The sequence below is a fragment of the Bubalus kerabau genome, chromosome 9 (assembly GCF_029407905.1).
Source record: "Bubalus kerabau isolate K-KA32 ecotype Philippines breed swamp buffalo chromosome 9, PCC_UOA_SB_1v2, whole genome shotgun sequence".
Taxonomy (NCBI): domain Eukaryota; kingdom Metazoa; phylum Chordata; class Mammalia; order Artiodactyla; family Bovidae; genus Bubalus; species Bubalus kerabau.
In genome coordinates this window covers 47,643,251-47,661,789 of record NC_073632.1, presented here as the reverse complement: position 1 = coordinate 47,661,789, position 18,539 = coordinate 47,643,251, and the positions used below count along the sequence as shown (strand labels likewise).

General features: G+C 40.5%; 1 long non-coding RNA gene across 2 annotated transcripts in view; it reads left to right on the top strand.

Annotated features, from left to right (window-relative positions):
• Window positions 1-6,662: 6,662 nt before the first annotated feature.
• Window positions 6,663-18,539, top strand: part of LOC129619814 (uncharacterized) — a 95,197-nt gene continuing 83,320 nt past the window's right edge. For both annotated transcript variants that reach the window (XR_008698166.1, XR_008698165.1), the window contains exon 1: window positions 6,663-6,804. This is a non-coding gene — a long non-coding RNA (uncharacterized LOC129619814). The remainder of the gene's footprint in view (window positions 6,805-18,539) is intronic.

The window sequence follows — 18,539 nt, the reverse complement described above, 5'->3', positions numbered from 1 at the left end:
CATATGGTGATATACATGTTTCAATGCGATTCTCTCAAATCATCCCACACTTGCCTTCTCCCACAGAGTCCAAAAGACTGTTTTTTATATCTTTGTCTCCTTTGCTGTCTTGCACTTAGGATCATTGTTACCATCTTTCTAAATTCCACATATATGCATTAATATATTGTATTGGTGTTTTTCTTTCTGACTTACTTCACTCTGTGTAATAGGCTCCAGTTTCATCCACTTCATTAGAACTGACTCAAATGCGTTCTTTTTAATAGCTGAGTGATATTCCCTTGTGTATATGTACCACAACTTTCTTATCTACTCATCTGTCGATGGACATCTAAGTTGCTTCCATGTCCTAGCTATCGTAAACAGTGCTGCAATGAACATTGGGGTACACATGTCTCTTTCAATTCTGGTTTCCTCAGTGTGTATGCCCAGCAGTGGGATTGCTGGGTCATCAGTCAGTTCAGTTCAGTCACTCAGTTGACTCTTTGCCACCGCATGAATCGCAGCACGCCAGGCCTCCCTGTCCATCACCAACTCCTGGAGTTCACTCAAACTCATGTCCATCGAGTCGATGATGCAATCCAGCCATCTCATCCTCTATCATCCCCTTCTCCTCTTACCCCCAATCCCTCCCAGCATCAGAGTCTTTTCCAATGAGTTAACTCTTTGCATGAGGTGGCCAAAGTATTGGAGTTTCAGCTTTAGCATCAGTCCTCCCAATGAACACCTGGGACTGATCTCCTTTAGGATGGACTAGTTGGATCTCCTTGCAGTCCAAGGGACTCTCAAGAGTCTTCTCCAACACCACAGTTCAAAAGCACCAATTCTTCGGTGCTCAGCTTTCTTCACAGTCCAACTCTCACATCCACACATGACCACTGGAAAAACCATAGTCTTGACTAGACGGACCTTTGTTGGCAAAGTAATGTCTCTGCTTTTTAATATGCTATCTAGATTGGTCATAACTTTCCTTCCAAGGAGTAAGCGTCTTTTAATTTCATGGCTGCAATCACCATCTGCAGTGATTTTGGAGCCAAAAAAAAATAAAGTCTGACACTGTTTCCACTGTTTCCCTATCTATTTCCCAGGAAGTGATGGGACCAGATGCCGTGATCTTAGTTTTCTGAATGTTGAGCTTTAAGCCAACTTTTTCACTCTCCTCTTTCACTTTCAACAAGAGGCTTTTTAGTTCCTCTTCACTTTTTTCCATAAGGGTGGTGTCATCTGCATATCTGAGGTTATTGATATTTCTCCCAGCATTCTTGATTCTGGCTTGTGCTTCTTCCAGCCCAGCATTTCTCATGGTGTACTCTGCATATAAGTTAAATAAGCAGGGTGACAATATACAGCCTTGACGTACTCCTTTTCCTATTTGGAACCAGTCTGTTGTTCCATGTCCAGTTCTAATTGTTGCTTCTTGACCTCCATACAGGTTTCTCAAGAAGCAGGTCAGGGGGTCTGATATTCCCATCTCTTTCAGAATTTTCCACAGTTTATTGTGGTCCATGCAGTCAAAGGCTTTGGCATAGTCAATAAAGCAGAAATAGATGTTTTTCTGGAACTCGCTTGCTTTTTCCATGATCCAGCAGATGTTGGAAATTTGATCTCTTGTTTCTCTGCCTTTTCTAAAACCAGCTTGAACATCAGGAAGTTCATCGTTCATGTATTGCTGAAGCCTGGCTTGGAGAATTTTGAGCATTGCTTTACTAGCATGTGAGATGAGTGCAATTGTGCAGTAGTTTGAGCATTCTTTGGCATTGCCTTTCTTTGGGATTGAAATGAAAACTGACCTTTCCCAGTCCTGTGGCCACTGCTGAGTTTTCCAAATTTGCTGACATATTGAGTGCAGCACTTTCACAGCATCATCCTTTAGGATTTGAAATAGCTCAACTGGAATTCCATCACCTTCACTAGCTTTGTTCGTAGTGATGCTTCCTAAGGCCCACTTGACTTCACATTCCAGGATGTCTGGCTCTAGGTGAGTGATCACACCATGGTGATTATCTGGGTCATGAAGATCTTTTTTGTACAGTTCTCCTGTGTATTCTTGCCACCTCTTCTTAATATCTTCTGCTTCTGTTAGGTCCATACCATTTCTGTCCTTTATTGAGCCCATCTTTGCATGAAATGTTCCCTTGGTATCTCTAATTTTCTTGAAGAGATCTCTAGTCTTTCCCATTCTGTTGTTTTCCTCTATTTCTTTGCATTGATCGCTAAGGAAGGCTTTCTTATCTCTCCTTGCTCTTCTTTGGAACTCTGCATTCAGATGCTTATATCTTTCATTTTCTCCTTTGCTTTTCACTTCTCTTCTTTTCACAGCTATTTGTAAGGCCTCCCCAGACAGCCATTTTGCTTTTTCGCATTTCTTTTCCAAGGGGATGGTCTATTCCATGGGGATGGTCATGCTTGTCATATGGCAGTTCTATTTCCAGTTTTTTAAGGAATCTCCACACTGTTCTCCATAGTGGCTGTACTAGTTTGCATTCCCACCAATAGTGTAAGAGGGTTCCCTTTTCTCCACATCCTCTCCAGCATTTACTGTTTGTAGACTTTTTGACGGCAGCCATTCTGACCAGCGTGAGATGATACCTCATTGTGGTTTTGATTTGCATTTCTCTGGTAATGAGTGATGTTAAGCATCTTTTTGTGTGTTTGTTAGCCATCTTTATGTCTTCTTTGAAGAAATGTCTGTTTAGTTCTTTGGCCCATTTTTTGACTGGGTCATTTATTTTTCTGGTATTGAGCTGCATGAGCTGCTTGTATATTTTTGAGATTAACTCTTTGTCAGTTGTTTCATTTGCTATTATTTTCTCCCATTCTGAAGGCTGTCTTTTCACCTTGCTTATAGTTTCCTTCATTGTGTAAAAGCTTTTAAGTTTAATTAGGTCTCATTTGTTTATTTTTGCTTTTATTTCCATTACTCTGGGAGGTGAGTCATAGAGGATCTTGCTGTGATTATGTCAGAGAGTGTTCTGCCTATGTTTTCCTCTAGAAGTTTTATAGTTTCTGGTTTTACATTTAGATCTATAATCCATTTTGAGTTTATTTTTGTGCATGGTGTTAGAAAGTGTTCTAGTTTCATTCTTTTACAGGTAGTTGACCACTTTTCCCAGCACCACTTGCTAAAGAGATTGTCTATACTTCATTGTATATTTTTGCCTCCTTTGTCAAAGATAAGGTGTCTGCAGATGCTTGCATTCATCTCCGGGCTTTCTATTTTGCTTTGTTGATCTATATTTCTATCTTTGTGCCACTACCATACTGTCTTGATGACTGTAGCTTTGTAGTATTGTCTGAAGTCAGGCAGGTTGATTCCTCCCGTTCCATTCTTCTTTCTCAAGATTGCTTTGGCTATTCAAGGTTTTTTTTGTGTTTCCACACAAATTATGGAAGTTATTTGTTCTAATTGCTAAGTCGCTTCAATCGTGTCCAACTCTGTGTGACTCCATGGACTGCAGCCTACCAGGCTCCCCCATCCCTGGGATTCTCCAGGCAAGAACACTGGAGTGGGTTGCCATTTCCTTCTCCAATGCATGAAAGTGAAAAGTGAAAGTGAAGTCGCTCAGTCGTGTCCGACTCTTAGCGACCCCATGGACTGCAGCCCACCAGGCTCCTCCGTCCATGGGGTTTTCCAGGCAAGAGTACTGGAGTGGGGCGCCACTGGCTTCTCCAAAGCTGTAACTACTGCAGCACAACTGCCTTGTGCCCACTCGCAAGAGGAGGACTGAAGGGGAATGCTGCACAATTTCAAAAGATACTAGAGCCTATGTCACTGGCTATCTCACCTGATATCCACTGAGAGAAGACAAGTAAGAGATGACGGGGGTAGTCTAAGGAACAAAAATAATTCTGGCTTTTGCTCCCACTGATTACCTTCACTGCTCTTAGGATACTCTTTCTTAGAAGGGGCTTTTATTTCCTAACCACCATTTCCCTCTTCCTTCTCCCCACCTCTATCCCAGCTTGCTTTTTCCAACTGTCTTTCATTTCCTCAAGCACCTGCTATTGGTCATTTTCGGTAGAAGCCTGGGAGAAGTTTTAAGGGAGCGGCTATTTGTAAGACTGGTCCTTCATTTAGTAAATATGTGTTTTATTTGTCTCTGCTCTGTGTGTGGAGGCAACATGAGTAGAAGGTATGATCCCTTACATAAAAATTTGATAGATAGATATAGAAATAGATATATATGCTATAGGCTTCCCTGGTGGCTCAGATGGTAAAGCGTCTGCCTACAATGCGGGAGACCGGGGTTCAATCCCTGGGTCAGGAAGATCCTCTGGAGAAGGAAATGGCAGTACTCCTGCCTGGAAAATCCCATGGATGGAGGAGCCTGGTAGGCTACAGTCCATGGGGTCGCGAAGAGTCAGACACGACTGAGCAACTTCACTTTTACTTTTCACTTTCATGCATTGGAGAAGGAAATGGCAACCCACTCTAGTGTTCTTGTCTGGAGAATCCCAAGGATGGGGGAGCCTGGTGGGCTGCCGTTTCTGGGGTCGCACAGAGTCGGACACGACTGAAGTGACTTAGCAGCAGCATATGCCAGACACTATGCTAAGAACTTAATGTTGGTTATCTCATTTACTTCTCATATCTCTCTAAGATCAAAGTTGTTTTCATCCTCATACTCAGGTAAGAAAAATGTGAGTCCCAGAGAATAAGCAATCTGTTTAAGGTTGCCCAAGCTTGAGAGTTGCAGAGCCAGGTTCCAACGTAGCCCAGTCTTACTCTAAAGCCACTGCTCATGACCACAACACTGGCACTACTTGTTTAAAAAAAAAAAAAGTGTGGTTTTTGCAGACTTACTGTTGAAATGACTGGAGTGGAAATCTGGTGACTTCAAACCACTAGTCCTTGAACCTCCATAAGAAATGCCCACAAGTTACTAGGCAGTAAGCTCCGGAAGACACCCATTTGCCCCCTGTTCAAGTCAAAGTCTTTAAAACTCAAAGGAGGAAGTAATTTCTTCTGGGTGGGGTAACCTCAAAGACTTCCAGAATGATCTGACATCTGATTTCAAATTTGAAGGATAAGTAAATATAGCCAGGCAGAGTTGGGCCAGGCTCAGTTCAGTTCAGTCACTCAGTCGTGTCCGACTCTGCAACCCCATGAACCACAGCATGCCCGGCCTCCCTGTCCATCACCAACCCCTGGAGTTTACCCAAACTCATGTGCATCGAGTCAGTGATGCCATCCAACCATCTCCTCTGTCATCCCCTTCTCCTCCTGCCTTCAATCTTTCCCAGCATCAGGGTCTTTTCCAGTGAGTCAGTTCTTTGCATCAAGTGGAGAAGGTATTGGAGCTTCTGCTTCAGCATCAGTCCTTCCAATGAATATTCAGGACTGATTTCATTTAGGATGGACTGGTTGGATCTCCTTGCAGTCCAAGGGACTCTCAAGAGTTTTCTCCAACACCACAGTTCAAAAGCATCAATTCTTCGGTGCTCAGCTTTCTTCACAGTCCAACTCTCACATCCATACATGACCACTGGAAAAACCATAGCCTTGACTAGATGGATCTTTGTTGGCAAAGTAATGTCTCTGCTTTTTAATATGCTGTCTAGGTTGGTCATAACTTTCCTTCCAAGGAGTAAGCATCTTTTAATTTCATGGCTGTAATCACCATCTGCAGTGACTTTGGAGCCCCCCAAAATAAAGTCAGCCACTGTTTCCACTGTTTCCCCATCTATTTCCCATGAAGTGATGGGACAGGATGCCATGATCTTAGTTTTCTGAATGTTGAACTTTAAGCCAACTTTTTCACTCTCCTCTTTCACTTTCATCAACAGGCTCTTTAGCTCTTCACTTTCTGCCATAAGGGTGGTGTCATCTGCCTATCTGAAGTGGAGAAAATACCCTGAGTAAAGATCCAGGTGTAAAAAGTCAGGACCTGGGTGAGGTCCTAGTGTGCAGCACAGCAGCAGATGGGATGGCAGAAGTGTGTGGTGCTCAGCCTGGTACCTGGCACACAGAAACACTGGGCATGTCTTCCTGAAGGGTCTTAGAAGACACCATTAAAGGCCTGGTTGAAAATATCTCCACATTAAAAACTGTGAGACCTCCAGCAAGTCACATCTCTCTGGTGTCACTGCCCCCATCAAATTGGTTGAAAGTGACAGTCCTAATTCACGGGGCTGCGGTGAGGGTTAAATGAGTTAAGGGTTAAATCAGAGCCCTGTAAAGGGCTCTAATCAACATTTCAGTTGCAAATAACAGCAAACCTAACTCAAACAAGCTTAAGTAAGGAAGGGACTTTTTGACTCCTTATGGGAAAAGTCCGGATATAGAACTAGCTGCCAGTGTGGTGGGATCCAGAGGGACAAACAATATCATCAGGCTTCCCCATACCCGCTCTCTCATTCTTTATCTCTTCTCTTTTCTGCTTTTCTGTGTAGATTTAACCCCGGAAGAAAGAAACCCACTCTCTCCCACACCTAAAAGTCAAATTTCCTACAGCTGGGCTTGGAGATGGGTTGCAGGTGGGGGGGGGGGGGAGAGAGAGAGAGAGAGAGACACACACACACACACACACACACACACACACACACACACACACACACACACACACACACACACGGCGAGTAGAATGTTCTGATTGGTTGGCCTGTTAGGGGCAGGGAATGCTCTGATTGGCTGGCCTTTGGTGGACGAATGCTCTGATTGGCTGGGCTGCATCACATGTTCAGCACCCCCAGTGGCCACCCGACAGGATCTCACAAATGCGGGGGTCATAACACCTTACCTGGAAAGGGATTCCAACAGGACAAATAACATTTAGAAGCTTTTAACTGAGTGCCTGACCCTTGGTAAGTGTTTACTAAAAGCTAATGCTATGAAGATAGGCCAAAAAGGACAAGTTAGGGCCATACGCATGAGGCCTTGAATTCTAGGCTAAAATGATTGAGCTTTAGTTAAAGGGCAATGGTGGTCCAATGTGGTGAACAAAGTGTTTTAGAAAGATTGGTCTGATAGTGGGAGTGTGACAGAGAGTAGAGAATTTGGTGGTAGGAAGGTCAGCCGGGAAGCTGATATATTCTGAGTTCAGCGTTGAAGATTCAGGTTACAGATGTGAAAGTAGGAACAGAATGAAGGGAATTCCCACTTAAATGGCAGAGAAGGAAGAATGGCAGGTTTTGACTGCCTGGGGAGGGCACATCAATGTCAGGAGGTGAGCAGACCCTGAGGTTATAAACCTGGGTGACAGCGAAGATGGTGGCCTGGCCACTCAAGATTCCTTTCTTTTCCTCCTTCCTGTTTTTTGCCTTAACCCTCCCTCCCCTCTCTCTTTCGGGAGCTATGTAATTTTCTCTTATCCTAGACAGCACAGTCTTTCTTGCGTATATTTCACTTGCACAGCCACCAAGGACTCTTTCTGGAGTAGCTTTGAAAGTATACTGATTTATAAACAATCGCAATGTGTTTAAGATTCAGGTGAATGCCGTGTTCCCCTCTTACCATAAAAGCAAGTAAGCAAGCAAACGGCATTTGTAGAACTTCCAGAAGATTTGGAATAACCTTTGTCTCTTTTAAGAGCATGAAATTAATTGGAGTTTTGACCAGGAACCCTTAGTATTTTATCTGTGTTAGAAATGTAAAGAATGTAACAAAAGATGGATTTCACTAAAGGAAGTGCAAGAGGTCTCTCTGTGTGTGTTTGTGTTTTCAGGTCTGTAAGTGAGCTAGAGAACCACTGACACCTTGGAGGCAATTGTATGTCAGCATGATACTAACCAAAGTGGTCAAAACTTGTTTTTTGAAGCAAGTCTGAGGAAGGGAAGAAAGATACTTCTTAGTTCTGCTTCTGAAGTATGTTTCTTATGAGACTGGGATGTTAAGGGGAGGGTTGCCCAATGAGGTGTCTCAAAACCATCAGGTAGCAACCTGTTCCAGAAGCCCTCACCCAAAGCTCCAGCTGGTCCAGGCCATAGCCATGATGGATTTCTTTTTTGATCAATGATGAAAACTTGTTCTTGTCTTTCACTTGTTATCTGGGTGTGTTACTGCGTCTTGTGAAAACTTCAAGAGGGCTTCCAATCCCCTATACCATAATCTGGGAAGTAAAACTAAGTATAAAGCAACTGAAAAAGTTATGGCATGGTCTGTTACTTGTCTGTCACTTTACATCTTCTTTCATAATATAGCCCTTTAAATAAAGGACCACATAGGGATGAAAGAGGAGGCTTCCCTGGTGGCTCAGATGGTAAAGAATCTGCCTGCAATGTGGAAGACCTGGGTTTGATCCCTGTGTTCAGAAAACCACCTGGAGAAGGGAATGGCAACCCACTCCAGTATTCTTGCCTGGAGAATCCCTTTGGACAGAAGAGCCTGGTGGGCTACAGTCCATGGGGTCGCAGAGTCGGACACGACTGAACAACTAAGCACAGTGATGGCAGAGGAGCCAGTTAGAAGGAGCCTATGACCTCAACAATCTGGCACAGACCTGAACAAGGGGATGACAAATGATGTTATCCAAAAGGGGTTTAAAGGCCCCTCTGCCCCACAGTTTCTCTCTGCCTGTCTGCGGCAGAAAACTGACAGAGCACCTTGTGTTCCATTTTAAGTTGAAGTCTTTTCACCTGAGAGCACTGGTGCAACCTTTCTTTATACCAAACACCTGCTCATCCTTTCTAGTTCAGCTTCAGCATCTTCTGTGACGCTTTTGCTGATCCCTGCTCCCAACTCTCCATCCTCCTGTCCCTCTCCTTCTCTCTCTCTCTCCCCCTCTCTCTCCCTCTCTCTCTTTCTCTCTAGCAGGGAGGTGATGATGTGGCTAAGTATTTGTCTTCTCTAATTGCTGCAGACCCCAACAGGGCAGGAGCCTCATCTTTCAGTTTTGAATCCCAGCACCATACCGTGTAATATGGCTCAAAAGATGGAGGAATAAGTATGATACAGTGGAAAGGTCACTGAAACTGGAGTTAAGTGATCATGCGAAACAGAATCCTTGGCTGGTGATCTTGGACAAGAAATTCACCTCTTTTGAGCCTCAGTTTCATTATCTGACAAGTGAGAAAAGCAGCACCCCCCTTTCGCACATATCCTAGTTTTTCCATGGAATAAATGAAATAAGGTATTTAACAGAGCCCTGTAGGAAGAAAGTCTGTGGACACACCAGTCCAGCTCACTCATTTTACAAATGACTAAACTGATACTTAGAAGTTTCTTTTTTACCAAAATTTATTATCCTTAGTCCCATTCCTGTAGAAACTTGCTCTTGAAATCTGACCTTGAGGTAGGAACCTAATAAATTCATTTTTTCAAGAGTTAGTAATGGTTATTCAGAGTGTGGACGTACCTCCCTTAGAAATATTTGCATTGCTCATAAGAGGTTTACAGTAATAAGATTTATTTCAGGTCTTTGAACAGAGTAGTAAAGAGGTATTTTGGATGGGACAGTTTCCAAGTCTTTTCTAATCTGTATGATATAAATAGCTGTCTCTGTATACTATGTCTTGCACTGATCATTGGAGAAAAACTACATGAATGTTGATCTCCCTCAAGTGTCCCATTTCCCCAAAGTCTGGAGGACTCATCTTTTTAAAATATGAAAACTAGAAATGTCAGATCCTTGAAGTCACAAAAGCAGTAAACATCTTCAAAGAAATTAAAAATAATCATGACATATTGTAAAGAATCTTTAAATAGAAGTAAGGAAATATGAGGCCCAGGTCTAACTCTCACAAGTTATGTGAACTTGGTTAACTCAGGCTTCTTGAGCATTCCCCCAGCTCCAACATTTTAAGACTATTTAGTGTGTATGTGCCTGTGTATAAGTAGATCAAAATTCAAAATTCATTATGATATTATAGGAAATTATGTTTGGTCTTTGTGTCCTTCTCCACGCACTCTTGGCACAGAGCTCCTAAAACCCTTGGAATTTTCTGAGTGACAGAGAGTGTCTTTTGTTATTCACTACAAGCCCCTTTCGACCATAACCGAGTTTGTGCTCATTAGGTGAGTCTTCATGGACCTCCGGGTGGCTTCAGGATCAGGAGTGGCCTCCAAAAAGACTAAGCCTTGATTAGAGGGTTGGAACGTCACTCCCACCCCACCCCCGCTCAGTCTCTGCGGAGGGTTGAGGAGACGGGCTAGAGATGGAATTCAATCACCAATGGCCAGTGATTTGATCAATCATACCCTTGCAATGAAATCACCATAAAAATCCCTAAACAGGGCTTGGGGAGCTTCCAGGTTGGTGAGCACATCCACATGCTGGGAGGATGCTCTGTGTGCTCAGTTGTGTCTGACTCTTTGGGACCCCATGGACTGTAGCCCACCAGGTTCCCTGTCCGCAGAAATTTTCAGGCAAGAATACTGGAGTGAGTTGCCATTTCCTCCTCCAGAGGATCTTCCCAATTCAGGGATTGAAACCGTGTCTCCTGTGTTGCAGGAGGGTTCTTTACCACTGAGCCACCAGCACCCAGAGCTTCCCAGGCAGCACTAGTGGTAAAGAACCTGCCTGCCACTGCAGGAGATGTAAGAACTGTGAGTTCGATTCCCTGGGTCAGGAAGATCTCCTGGAGGAGAGCGTGACAACCGACTCCAGTACCCTTGCCTGGAGAATCCCATGAATAGAGGAGCCTGGCAGGCTACAGTCCATAGAGTCACAAAGAGTTGGATATGACGGAAGTGACTAAGCACGCACACAAGCACCTGGCACCCCAACTCCATGAGGACAGATGCTTTTGCACTCAGGACCTTTCTGGACCTCGCCTGTGTGTCTCTTCATTTGGCTGTTCATTTGCATCTTTTATACTAAGCTAGTAAATGTTTTCCTGAGTTCTGTGAACCATTTTAGCAAATTATTGTACCCAAGGAGGGGGTCATGGGAACTCCCGATTTATAGCTGGTTGGCCAGAAGTTCTAGTGGCCGGGGACTTGTGATTGGCATCCGAAGTCGGGGCAGCTTTGTGGAACTGAGCCCTTGAACTTGTGGGATCTGATGCTAACTCCAGGTAAATATTAATATTATCAGAATTGAATGGAATTGTTGGACACCCAGTTGGTGTTGGAGAATTACAGAGGTATAAAAAACAAACAGTGAAAAATCACCTTTATATTCCTATTCCATAGCTCTTGTTTCCCTCCCTGGGCCCAGAGACAACTATTATCAATTACTTAATTGTAATTATTATCAAATACTGAATTGTATCCCCCCAAATTCATATGTTGAAACCTTAATTACCTCCATCTCAATGTAACAGTATTTACAGATAAAGCCCTTGGGAGATAGTTAGGTTTTGATGAGATCAGGAAAGTAGAGTCCCGCATATTGGGATTAGTGCCCTTATTAGAAGACACAGCAGACAGTTTACCCTCTCTCAGCCTTGTGAGCATGCGGGGAGAAGAGAGCCATCTATAGCCAGGAATAGAGTCCCACCAGAACCTGACTACCAACACCCTGATCCCCACACTTTCAGCCTCCAGAACAGTGAGAAAATTCATTTCTCTTATTTAAGCCATCTAGGCTATGGCATCTAGTCTAGTCATAAGATACTGAGAATCCACTCAAAAATATTTTATGTGTAAACAATCGACAATAAATATATTTCTATTCGTTTTCTTACTTTTTTCACACAAATGGTTCTGTACCTTGCCATACTTTATCTTGAAGAATAATCCAAGTCACTATATCTCTTTTTTTCAGTAGTTGCTTGACATTTTTTTTCCGTTACATGACTATACCATAGTTCATTTAACCAAACTTCTGTTGCTGAACACTAGATTGTTTCCTGTTTTTCATAATTACAAATTATGCTGCAGTGAATCATTTGCACGTATGAGATCTATTTGTTGGCTAAATTCCTAGAAGTGATTACTAGGTGGAAGTATATTCATATCTATAATCTTAATAGACATTGCCAAATTGTCGTTCATAGTCATTGTGCCAATTTACACTCCATTCAGTATGTGTAATAATACTTATTTTCCCTCACTTTCTTTTTTTTTTGGGGGGGGGGGAGTCAAGTCATTTATTTGTCTTTTACATGAAAACAAAATTGAGGGAGGGCGAACAAGAGGGGAACTAGCTGGCTGCTCAGATAGTTACACAGTATGTTAGCAAATTTATGAGATTGAGCAAACTGACCTATAAAATTTTAGTTATTTAAGGTTTTCTTCTTTTATTGAATTTTCTTATGTGTGAAATTGAGTATCTTTTCATATACTTAAGAATCTTCAATGTTTTCCTTCAACAATTCACATTCTTTTTTAGGTATTTAAGTAGGTAGTTTTCTTATTGTTTTGTAGGAGCTCTTTATTACAACAGGAAAATAAAACCTTTATGTGTGATAAGAATTGTAAACCCTGCCTCCCCCCACCCATTGATTTGTATTTTGACTTATGGTGAGTTTTGTCATACTGAACTTTTTGATTTTTATATAGTCCAGTTTATCAAACATTTTTTCAAGCCTTCTAGGTTTCATATCATAGAAAATTCCCCTACTCCAAGATGAAAATATTTCCATACTTTTTTCTACTTCTCTTGTTATAGTTAAGTCTTTGACACACCTGAATTTTATTTGGTGTAATATATGAAGTATGGATCCAACTTAGTGTGTTTCCAGAGAGTTACTGAATTTATCCCAATGCCATTGACTGAATAATTTATTTTTTTCTCCTCTTGTTTGAACTGCACCTTTATCCTATACCAGAACAATAGTAAATGTCATATGCAGAGTCATACATGAGCTGTGAGGTCAATTCTGGGACTTCAGACTCTGTTCCACTGAGCTGCCTATCATATGCCAACACTGCACTGTGTAAATTGATATTACTTTATAATATTTTAATACGGGGTTGGTTTTCCTCTTCTTTTTTACAAGTATCTTGGCTCTTCTTGTCCGCTTATTTTTCATATTAACTTGAGAAGCATCTAAATTGGTATCAAAAAAATTCCTTAAAAGCATTTTTCCTGAGATTGCCACACAGTAAGGGAAGTTGACATGACCCCAGTGTTGACCTTTTTTACTCAAAAATAGAACTTGCCTTTTCATTTGTCCACATTCTCTTTTATATCCCTCAGTGGTGTGTTAAGTGTTTCTTTAATTAGAAAGTAAAAGATTTTTCTTTAACTTACTTTTTCAGTTACAATACAAATCAGGTCTCCTGTTACATCCTCTAATTGATTATTGTTATTTAAAAGGCTGTTTCTTTCTGTTGGGTGTTTTTGTTTTTTACCAAGCCAAATTACTTCCCATATTGTTTGACATCATTTTTCATGTGACTTTCTTAAACTTTCTTGGAATACAATTACCTCACGTGCAGGTAGTGAATGTTAGCTCTTCTATTTAAAAATAGATATACCTCTAGTTTCTCTCTTTTATCTAGTTGAATTAGTACCTGAAAAATAATGTTAAATAATTGCAGTGTCACTAGACATCCTTGCTTTGTTTCTGATATTAATGGAAATGTATATTGTTTCCTTTTTAGACTGAGATTGATATAGTAAGCCATTTTAAGAACGTGTCCACCTATTGCTAGTTTATGGTATCTTTTAAATTTTGCATGTATGTATCTTTGGTTGCACTGGGTCTTCATTGCTGCTCTCAGGCTTCCTCTGGTTGTGGCAAGCAGGGACTTTGTTGCAGTGCGTGTGCTTCTCGTTGTGGCAGCTTCTCTTGTTGCAGAGCAGGGGCTCTAGGGCGCAGACTTCAGGAGTTGCAGCAGATGGGCTCGTAGTTGTGGCACATGGGCTTAGTTGCCCTGAGGGATGTGGAGTCTTCCCTGACCAGGAATGGAGTCTTGTGTCCCCTGCCTTGGCAGGTGGATTCTTATCCACTGTACCAACAGGGAAGTCCTAGTTTACTATATCTTTATCAAGAACGGATATTGAATTTTCTCAAATGCCTTCTCAGTACCTATTGAAAAGATAACATTAATTTTCTCCTTTCATAATAATAGATTCCCAAATATTGAATAATCTTTGCACTCCTGATTCTTAAATGTTAATGTTATTATTCTTTTAATGTGCTACTGAAATATGTTTGCTGATACTCATTTGTATTGTTGTATTGATATTCATAAGTGAGATTGATCTATAGTTTTCTTGTGCAGTAATTGTTGCATATTTTTATCAATGTTAGCTTAATTTGAATAATTTGGATACTTTGTTTCCTTTCTGTAGTGTGGAACAGTTTAAATAGCATTAGATTCATCTGAAAGATTGATCTGAATCTTTCATAAAATTCTTCTCTTTTTGCTTTAATTCCTTGCCTTATCAACTTTTTCAGTTAATTAACCATCTCTTGGTCATAATTGCCTCAGATAAAAAATGCTTTTATTATTTCTAAGTTTTATAAATATACATTACTCTCATAAACACAAGGATATTAAAATTAAAATGAGGAAATAACTGTAGAAATGTACAATTGTCTATAGGCAAAATTTTTCAATATAGTGTTACTTATAGAGGCAAAAGAGAAAGTAACTTAAAGGCTAGACGTTCACAGGGAACTAGTTAAATTATGGTGTTTTCTGTATAATAAAATACTTTGCAGCTAGTTGATTTACAATATTGTATTAGTTTCAGATGTACAGCACAGCAATTCAGTAGGGGTCTTTTGCAGATTATATTCTGGGTGGTGCTAGTGATAAAGAACCCACTTGCCATTCCAGGAGACCTAAGAGACTCCAGTTCAGTCCCTAGATCAGAAAGATCCCCTGGAGAAGGAAATGGCAACCCACTCCAGTATTCTTGCCTGGAGAATCCCATGGACAGAGGAGCCTGGAGGGCTAAATCCGTAGGGTTGCAAAGACTTGGACACGATTGTAGCGACTTACCATGCACACACATTACAAGATATTTTCTATAATTTTCTGTGCTATACAGTAAATCCTTATTGCTTACATAGTTTATGTATATATGTATATTAGTTTGTATCTGTTAACCCCATGCTCCTAATTTATCCCTCCCCCCACCTTTGGTAACCATGTTTATTTTCCACACCTGTGAGTCTGTTTCTGTTTTGTATATAGATTCATTTGTATTATTTTTATATTATATGCTGCATATAAGTGATATCTTTTGATATTTGTCTTTCTCTGACTTCCTTCACTTTGTATGATGATCTCTCGGTCCGTACATGTTGCTGAAAATGGCACTATTTCATTATTTTTTATGGCTGAGTAATATTCCACTATATATGAACACTGCATTTATTAAGCCTTTTGTCTGTTGATAGGCACTTGGGTTGTTTCCATTTATTACTACTTGGCTGTTGTAAATAGTGCTGCTGTGAACATTGGGGCACGTGTATCTTTCTGAATTAGTGTTTTTGTTCTTCCCAGATATATACCCAGGAGTGTAATTGCCGGATCACATGGTAGCTCTATTTTTATGTTTTTAAGGAATCTCCATATTGTTTTCCATAGTGACTGTAACCAATCTACATCCCCACCAACAGTATAGGAGGCCTTTCTTTTCTCTGCACCCTCTCCAGCCTTTATTATTTGTAGACTTTTTGATGATGGCTATTCTGACAGAAGTGAGGTGATAACTCATTGTGGTTTTGATTTGCATTTCTCTAATGATTAGTGATGCTGAGCACCTTTTCATGTGCCTGTTGACCGTCTGTATCTTTTCTTTGGAGAAATGTCTATTTAAGTCTTCTGCCCATTTTTTGATAGAGTTGTTTGTTTTTGTTGTTGAGTTATGTGAGCTGTTTGTATATTTTGGAAATTAATCTCTTGTTGGTCCGATCATTTGTAAATATCTTCTCCCATTCTGTAGGCTATCTTTTCATTTTGTTTATGGTTTCCCTTGCTGTATAAAAACTTGTAAGTTTGATTAGGTTCTGTTTGTTTCTTTTTCTTTTATCTCTCTCACCTTGCAAAATGGATCAAGGAAAATGTTGCTAATGGTTTATGTCCAAGAATGTTCTATGTTCTCTTTTAGGATTTTTATGGTGTCATGTCTTATATAAGTTTTTAAGCCATTTTTTTGTTTATTTTTGTATATGATGTGAGGAAGTGTTCTAATTTCATTGATTTACATTAAGTTTTTCAGATTTTCCACTTGTTGTAGAGATTGTCTTTTCTCCATTGTATATTCTTGCATCCTTTGTTGTAGATTAATTGACCATAGGTTCATGGATTTATTTCTGGGCTCCCTGTTCTGTTCCATTGATCTATATTTCTGTTTTTGTGCCAATACCATGCTGTTTGGGTACTATAGCCTTGTAGTATAGTCTGAAGTTCAGCTTTGTTCTTTTTTCTCAGAATAAGACTCTTTTTTTCATATGTTCCTGATTGTCTGAATCTTTTACACTAGGAAATAATTACTTATATATTAATATATATATTAATATATAATAATATATAGTATATTAATACTATATTAATATTAGTATATCATCTTAAAATGATGATGTGATTATGTATTTGTTAACATGGAAAGATGTTCACAGTAGATGGTGATGCATGTTTCACAGCAATATGATCACATTTTTGTAATCTGTTTCTGAAGTTATGGATTTGGAAGTGGTTTTCTCAGGCTAATTTTGGATGTTTTCAACTTTTTGTTTACATTTATTTTTTTTTTACATCCAATTTTTCTAGGGTACTTAGGAATTATTTAGGTGAATGACTGGGAAGATAAATAGATGGATGAAAAACCATATTAGGGGATTAAACAAGACTCTTTTTATAATTAACTGGATGGAAGGTCAGGAATGCTACCTGGCTCCAGTCCACTAAAATTAGAAATCTCTCAGTATAAACCACTGGTGAAAACAAAGTATTGTCTAGTCCCCACCCATGCTTCAGTCAAGTGAGTGGAAACTGTGCATCTGCCATCTGGCTGGGCTGCCTAGTGCCACAGCTTTCCCTCTGGCCTGGGTCGGTAGGAGGCACAGTGCAGGGAGAGAGGAGGTGTTCTTAGAGAGACAAGAATATGTAGACCTCCTTCTACTTAATGGCCAGAGACCTTAAATTTTCTCTACCCTTCAAAGGGTCTACTAAATGGGTGAATGCTATAAACCATTGGTTCTCTAAGTTTGGTCCCAGGCCAGCAGCATCAGCATTACCTAGAAACCTGTGGGATATTCACATTCTTAGGCCCTAAACTAGCTGAACAATAGCATAGGAGCGGGAACCAGCAGTCTGTGTTTAGTAAACCCCCAAGTGGTTCTGAGGCCTTTCAACCACTTCTAGAAATATTCCCAATCCAAGATGACTTCTGAGGCAAGGTGTAACTGCTGGGAGGAAAGAAAAGTCTCCTCCTTTCTCAGAAATCTTGGAAAACACTACTTCTTCGCAGAAATGTTTAAATTCAGAACCTTCACAATAAGTTGAAGAAGATCCCTCAGTTTCAGGAAACTATTTCCCATTTAGTCAAGACTTTAACATTTGTCTGAAAATATAGAGAGTTGGATCCTAGAATAACAGAATGTCACAACTGCTTAGACCTCAGAGATCATTCTGGAACAACACTCTTGTTTTCACCAATGAAGATGCTGTGCTGAGAGAGGTGACTTGGCAAACAGGAAAAGTACAAAAGATAAAGGCAGGTTAGTTTGCGTTTGTCCCCATAGATCCCAAGAAGCCTAAAACTGTGTTATTTAATAATGTACCAAAGTGTCGCTTTTGAGCTGTGGTATTGGAGAAGACTCTTGAGAGTCCCTTGAACAGCAAGGAGATACAATCAGTCCATCCTAAAGGAAATCAGTCCTGAATATTCATTGGAAGAACGGATGCTAAAGCTGAAACTCCAATACTTTGGCCACCTGATGCAAAGAACTGACTGATTTGAAAAGACCCTGACACTGGGAAAGATTGAGGGCGGGAGAAGAAGGGGACAACAGAGGATGAGATGGTTGGATGGCATCTCCAACTCAGTGGACATGAGTTTGTGTGAACTGTGGGAGTTGGTGATGGACAGGGAGGCCTGGCGTGCTGCAGTCCACGGGGTTGCAGAGAGTCGGACACGACTGAGCGACTGAACTGAACTTCACATGTCACACATCACTGAAAGATGAAGTTCTAGAAGAAGCCACAGAGGCCACAGGATCTTCTCTTCTCAGAGCGATGACAACGATCTCTAGACAAAGCTGGCCAAATTCATTTTCACAGACTTTCTCACTGAGGATGAATTTTAGTTAGTGACGAAACATGAATTCCAAATCTCTCCCGGAAGGGCCAGTGTGAACAGTATAATTCAAGTATTTCCTTCCTGAGTAATTTCACATGAACTCTTTCCTAAAATGCATTTTTTTCTAGAGCAACCTCTAAAATAAACATATGCTTTTAAGGATGTAGAAAACATGGTTACATTTAATGCTTCTTACGTTACTAAGAATCTTACCTCAGGCAAGGTTTCTTCCTTTATTTATTTAAAGCTCTGTTCCAACAAATAGATAATAATTATTCCAAATAAGTAAGTCCATGGACAAGGCTTAGGTCATTGTGCTATAAACATACTGTATGTCTATATAGTTTAACTATAAACATAGACATACTGTGTTTATACTATGTTTATAGTATGTCTATATAGTTTGACTCCTCCAGCTTGGACTTTTGTATTTGTTCAAATAAAAAGAAAGTA